Raw genomic sequence first — 7,278 nt, 5'->3', positions numbered from 1 at the left:
ACAATGTTTCGTTCCACTAAGCCATTTTGTTGAGGGTGTTATTGACATGAAAACCATTGAGCAATCTTATAATTAGCCAAACAATTTTTGAAAGACAAGCTTGGTATATTCACCCCCTTCATCACATTGCAAAGCTTTAATGGAAGTGTTAAGCTTATTTTCAACTTGTTTCTTAAAACAAACAAAGATGTCAAAGAGTTCAAATTTTTGTTTCATGGGAAAAATCCAAGTATAATTAACGAGAGAATTCATCTACGAAAATCAAATAATATCGATAACCATGAACTGAAACAATTAGTGGACTCCAAACATTGAAGTGTACAAACTCTAATAAGGATGAAAAATAGAATCTGATTTTTAAAATGGTAACTGTGCTTTTTCCCAGAGGACATGAAGGACAAAAACATACATTATAGGAGCCACTAATTGACACTTGTTTATTGAAAATAGGATGCTTGATTATTGCACTAGCTGGATGCCCAAGACGAGAATGCCATTTTTGAACTATTACACGTGTTCCTACAAAAGCTAAAAATGGTTGATTGGATAATCCAACACCAAGATGAAATGGATATAATCAATTCTCACACCTCACTTAAAAAAAAAAATGTCTTATGTGTCTTGAGGTCCTTGACAATAAAAGAATCAAGAAAAATTAGGATATAATAGTTGATGTTAGAAGTGAAACGATAAACAGAAATCAAATTGGTTGAGGCAAAGGGACAATGCAAAATGTAATTAAGATGGAAGGAACATTGCTAGATCCATTCTTATTGATGGAAATTCACGTGACAAAGAAAAAGAAGATGTGCCAACGAATTAGATATATGAACTTCATTCAAGACCATGAAAAAAAAAAGGGGGAATAAGAAACAAAAGGGGACACACCAAATTGTAAGCAATCCAAACAAGTATGATAATCAAGCATCAAGGTGCAAACCAAGTATCACACAATAGGTTATCGGAGGAAGCTTGATATGAAATAAGTAAGATGATAAATAAGTATAAAGAACATAGTCAAGTTAAGTTTTGCTTATATAGTAAATTTGCAAAGTATGCAGCTCCTCATCAAGTAAATAAGAAAACATAGGGCCTATGTTGTTAATATTATGTTAACTCGCAATTGTACGGGGCAATTAGTAGTATAGCAAGACAAGTACGAGGTCGTACCCACGAAGACTGAGAAGTTAAAACTAGTTATGTACTTAGATTACCAAATTCAAGAAAGTAGGAGGTTATGTCTAAAACAGAATTTAAAACAAGAGTGGTTGTGATTGTTGAACAAAAGAAGCAAAATGAAATTGCAAACAAAAACAAGTAAACAAATGTAACAAAGAGTGGTTTTAAGAGTTGGAAAACAGATTTTGAGACTAGGGCATTCGAATCACCATAACAATTCAATTCTGGGTTATAAAGATTCAAGTAACAAGTCTAATTCAGATTCAAAGATTGATTCTAGCTAAAGTATGATTAGGCCATGGTGTTTGGTCCTAACCTTGTGTTCCTAATTCCCTAATTTGATCATTTGTTGTCTAACCTAAAATTAAGCATTAGGAACCCATTAAGCATAGAAGAACATTTTAAACAACCAAGTATGTATCTAATCCCTGTTGTCGAATGTCCATACATACTCTTCCTATTCATAGTTCAATTCGAATTAAAGCATGGTGTATACTCTTAATTCAAACCAAGATAGTTAACAAACAAGTTCTAATGGTGATCAATCATTCAAACAAGCATGTTAACTTATAAGCATAATGAATAAGAACATGAATCATGAATCAAACTTGAAACTCCAAACTTATAAACCCAGAATATTCATGTTAGGTTACATCGAAGCCCTAGTTATGGATTTAGCTACTCATAATGGAAAAGAGACTTGAACAGAAATGAGAAAACATAATGAATACAATAAGAGTAGAAAAACCCTTTTTCTGAAGTTCTTGTGGTGTCCAAGGCTTCTCCAAGTGCTTCTCCACTTCTAATGCTTCTCCAAGAGCTTCCCCACTTCTAGAAAGATGTATGAAGGATATGGAGGTGATTTGGGATGAGTTTGAGTGAGTGGTGATGGCTAAGGAAGATGAAATTCGTAGGGAAATGGAAGAGAGGTTTGCTGGAGTTGTTTTGGTGATTGTTGGAGTGTTTGGGATTTTGAGAGTGTTTGAGGATGGTTGGAGTGAATTGTGGGGGTTGTGAATCTCAGGATTTGTTGTGTCTTGAATGTGGAATGGATGTGGTATTTATAGGGAGAGGGGAGTGACAAATCTGAATTCAATATGGCTAATGCATACAACACTTGCATTATAAAAGATGAATTGGTTGATGCACTTCACTAATGCATACAACACTTGCATTATAAAATCTGAATTGGTTGATGCACTTCACCAATAGATCCCACCAGCAGCCCTAGCTCATCTTCATGTCACCATGACCAAGCTTCCAACCAGAAATGATAGCTCATACCTAGCTCACCATGACCAAGCATCCAACCAGCACATGCTGAGGTCAGCATAACCAGCAACTTCAAGGGCTTACAACTTGGGCTTCTATTAATCAAATTAGAACTTTAAGCACTCGAAATTGAAGTTCAGAATGTCTTCTTTCCAGCCATATGTCATTTGGGCCAATCCAAGGTCGGAGGAGGAAGTTAAGGCCAAAACAAATGGCTAACTCATTTTGCGCGCTGATAAAATCCATCCTGAGCATGGCTCTGTGTTTGCTAGGTAACAGACTCCATATTTATCCAATGGGGCTGACGTTTGGATATGTTATAGTACACACCCATTGGAACAACTTTCATGAAGAATGCTGCCTCATCCGAGCTGTGTAGGTTGCTGAAACAAAGCTTGCAATATGACCTACGGAACTGGACTGGCAGGGGGCTGTAGCCAAAATGAGTTTGTCTTTTAAGCTCTTCTTCCATTCATCCAAATTAGGCCTTAACATGCTTGAATTGCATGAATTATGCTCTCTTGCTCTATTGGCCTACAAAACACACAAAGGGAGGGAAATAACTTAGAATTATAGGAACTAAGCAAAAGAAGTAAGTAAATTGGGCATGTATATGTATGAAATTATGAGCTTAACACACCCCCAAACTTAGATTTTGCTAGTCCTCGAGCAAAACAAAAGAGAAACAAAGATAAAAACAAAACAAGAAGTTAACTAGACCACTTTCGTAGGTAACTCGATTGCATTGAGCGTATGCAACAAGCCTTTAAACCTCTAGGCATCCCTAGTAGGAGGAGTTGTGTCTCCTGAGGGTTTAACAGATACGATACCCACAAACGTTTTTCTAACTCTACAAAACAAAATGGTTAGAAAAACAACTTTGAAATCAACTAATGAAAATGAAAGAAAGTTTTAGTCATACCTCCAACACCATAGAGTTGCCAAGATAGGTCATCAATCAGTGTGTACAAGTGGAAGCTATAGCTCAAAGGCACACAGTTTCAAAGCAAGCACACTCAAACCTTGAATAGAGAACATGCTTCGACTCTAATTCTCACAGATAACACTCAATCACTCAGAACCTATGTTTTAATTCTCTCAAGAAAGCATAAGTGAGTGTATGAAATAGAAGCACAAATTTGGTTAGATCTCATGAAAGGAATTAAATACTAAGAATAGAGATACACACATACTTACCAGCACCCATGAATACATCCTCAAAGATCAGCTAGGTCTTTCACAATGTTGTAATGAAAGGCTAAGGTTTAGGGGAAATGGAAGAATTGGAAGGAAAAACAAATAACTTAAGAACATACCAAGGTTGCATGCTTCATTAATCTGCAAGGCATCATTGATTTAGATTGGCATGGCAGCAAACTTCATGGTATCTCCTGGCATAGACTTTATTTTTCACACTTAGATCAAATCGAAACACTTTCATCTTCGTTGATTTGATCTGCATCTTCATTAACTTCATTGCACAGATTCACATCATCTTTATTTAGGTACATGGCTGCAACTTCCTTGCTTCAAACTTTATCTTGGCACACCTTGGTATATTTCTAAGCTATAGGGTATGGCTACAATAGGTCAAGTATCTCAGATTGAGATACAAAGGTAGGGAAATGATGAGGGTGATAGAAGAAAAGGCTTTAAGTGTTTGGCTTCAAGAGGGTTGATGGAACACACATATAGGTAGGGTGAAAAGAAAGCACATAGAATGGTTATGCACACATAGCCTAGCATCACTTCAATGAGTTCATTCATGAATGAGAGCAAGCACATGATATCCTCTCAAGAAAGCAATTAGGCTCGATATAGCTCACTAGGGTAGTCTCCACTATTTTCCTTCAAGAATTTGAGCGTGGTACTTTAGCCACCAGAATTCTAAGAGCAAAAGCTTTGTGAAGTGCAAAATTCTGATATGAAAACCTCAAATAGCAGCTCCATAGCATTGATTGTATGACATTCTTTAAAAAATAAAAAAAAATAAAAAAAAATAAAAAAAATAAAAAAAAAATTGTGACAAGAGAACGAAAATTGAAAACACAAATGGATAAGAAAATTGAAATTGAAAACCTTCCCCCCAGACCTAAATTGAACATTGTCCTCAATGTGAAAGCATACAAAAGATGATTGAGAACAAACAAATGATAAAGGGAAAAGTTTAGAAGAAGGTTTAGGAAAAATAAAAAATAAAAAAAATGAATATATAAGCAACTCATGGATGACCAGTTAAGGGCCTCAGAAAACACAGCCAGGGGATCCGGGAAGGTTGGAGGGGTCACAATGGTCCCGCTTAAAACCCAAACTTCTTAGACACCGAAGGTGTCGCCTAAAGAACTCCTAGACACTGTATTGACGGAAGTGCTCACTGGAGTTACCATAAGTTAGCTCATATGAAAAATCTTTTAAAATTTTTAAATTTTTTTATTTTTTTTAAATTTTTATATAAAAAAAACAGAAATTTAAAATAATAACAAGTAAAGAGAAAGGATTTGAAATGCTCCCCCTTGATGCGATTAGGTCGATTGCTACCAAGCACCTTCTTCTTGAACACATGGGTTGCCTCCCAAGAAGCGCCTTAGTTACTGTCTTGGCAAGACATTGTGCAATCAGCTAAGTTGATGGTACGAAGGGAAGTTGATCTACCACATGGCCAGTTTGGATGCCAGCTGAAACTCCCTCATAGAATGGCTTTAAACGTTGTCCATTTACTTTGAAAGTCGAGCCATCTTTAGGGTTTTGAATCTCCACAGCTCCATAGGGAGAAACATTGACCACGGTGAATGGGCCTTGCCATCTAGACTTCAATTTTCCTGGAAAGAGACGCAAACGTGAGTTAAACAAAAGAACTGACATACCTTTGGAGAACTCTTTCCGTTGAATGTTTCTGTCATGGTAACTCTTGGTTCGTTCTTTGTAAAGCTTTGCATTCTCATAAGACTCATGTCTAATTTCTTCCAATTCATTCAGCTGAAACTTTCTTGCATGGCCTGCCTTGTCTAGATCAAAATTTAACTTCTTGATGGCCCAAAAAGCATTGTGTTCAAGCTCCATTGGCAGGTGACAAGCTTTCCCAAACACAAGACGATAAGGGCTCATTCCAATGGGAGTCTTATATGCTGTCCTATAAGCCCATAATGCATCATTGAGCTTGGCTGCCCAATCTTTCCTTGTATTGTTCACCACCTTCTCCAGGATGTGCTTAATTTCTCTATTGCTTATTTCCACTTGACCAGAAGTTTGCGGATGATATGGTGTAGAGACTCGATGGGTGATGTTGTACTTCTTCATGAGTGCTTCGAATGGCTTGTTACAGAAGTGGCTGCCTCCATCACTAATGACAGCCCTTGGAGTACCAAACCTTGTGAAAATATTATCCTTCAAGAACTTCAGCACCACCTTATAATCATTGGTTTTGGTGGCTATGGCTTCCACCCATTTAGACACATAATCAACAGCAACAAGTATGTAAGTATAACCAAAGGAAGATGGGAATGGTCCCATGAAATCAATACCCCACACATCGAAGAGCTCCACAACAAGTATGTTATTCAATGGCATTTCATTCCTGCGACTTATGTTCCCCATCCTTTGGCACCTATCACACTTAACACAAAAATTAAATGCATCTTTAAATAGAGTGGGCCAAAAGAAACCAGATTGCAGAATTTTAAGTGCTGTTTTCTTAGCTCCAAAGTGACCTCCACAGGCCAATTCGTGGCTATGCCTAAGTATGCTTTCTTGCTCTTCTTCTGGAACACATCTTCTGATGAGTTGATCCGGGCAATGCTTGAATAAGAAAGGTTCATCCCATACATAATGTTTCACCATGGAAAAGAACTTCTTCTTATCCTGAGAAGTTAGATCATTTCTAAGAACACCACAAGCAAGATAATTAACAAAATCAGCATACCATGGCTCTTTGATTTGGGCAGCATATAGTTGTTCATCAGGGAAAGTCTCATTCAAGGGTAGCACAGCTCCTCCTTTTTCTTCAACCACAATTCTGCTCAAATGATCAGCTACCACATTCTCACATCCCTTCTTATCTCGAATCTCCAAATCGAATTCTTGCAGCAAGAGAATCCATCTAATCAAGCGTGGTTTGGCATCCTTCTTAGTGAGCAAGTATCTAAGGGCTGCATGGTCAGAATAAACAATTACTTTAGAACCAACAAGGTAAGAACGAAATTTTTCTAAAGCAAAAACCACAGCAAGCAACTCCTTCTCTGTTGTGGAGTAGTTGATTTGAGCATCATTCAAGGTCCGGCTAGCATAATGAATCACATGGGGCAGCTTGTTCTTCTTTTGACCTAAAACTGCACCAATAGCAAAGTCAGAGGCATCACACATTATTTCAAATGGTAAAGACCAATCCGGAGCTATGATAATAGGGGCTGAAGTTAGCTCCCTCTTCAAGGTAGAAAAAGCTTCCATGCAAGCTTCATTAAACTCAAAAATAGCATCCTTAGCAAGGAGATTACACAATGGCCTTGTAATGCTTGAGAAATTTTTGATGAACCTTCTATAGAATCCAGCATGACCTAGAAAGCTTCTAATTCCTTTAACAGAGGTAGGGGGTGGAAGATTTGAGATGAGGTCGATCTTGGCTTTATCCACTTCGATTCCCTTGCTTGAAATCACATGGCCTAGTACAATGCCTTGTCTCACCATGAAGTGACACTTCTCCCAATTCAAAATCAGATTTGTTTCCTGGCATCTTTTAAGCACTAGAGACAAGTGGTGAAGACAATTATCAAAAGAGGAATCAAAAACTGAAAAATCATCCATAAATACCTCAATGAATCGTTCCACCATATC

Source organism: Prunus avium, chromosome 1 (assembly GCF_965620075.1).
Source record: "Prunus avium chromosome 1, drPruAviu1.hap1.1, whole genome shotgun sequence".
NCBI lineage: Eukaryota > Viridiplantae > Streptophyta > Magnoliopsida > Rosales > Rosaceae > Prunus > Prunus avium.
The sequence above is the reverse complement of the archived record's forward strand: the minus strand, read 5'-3'. Positions refer to the sequence as shown.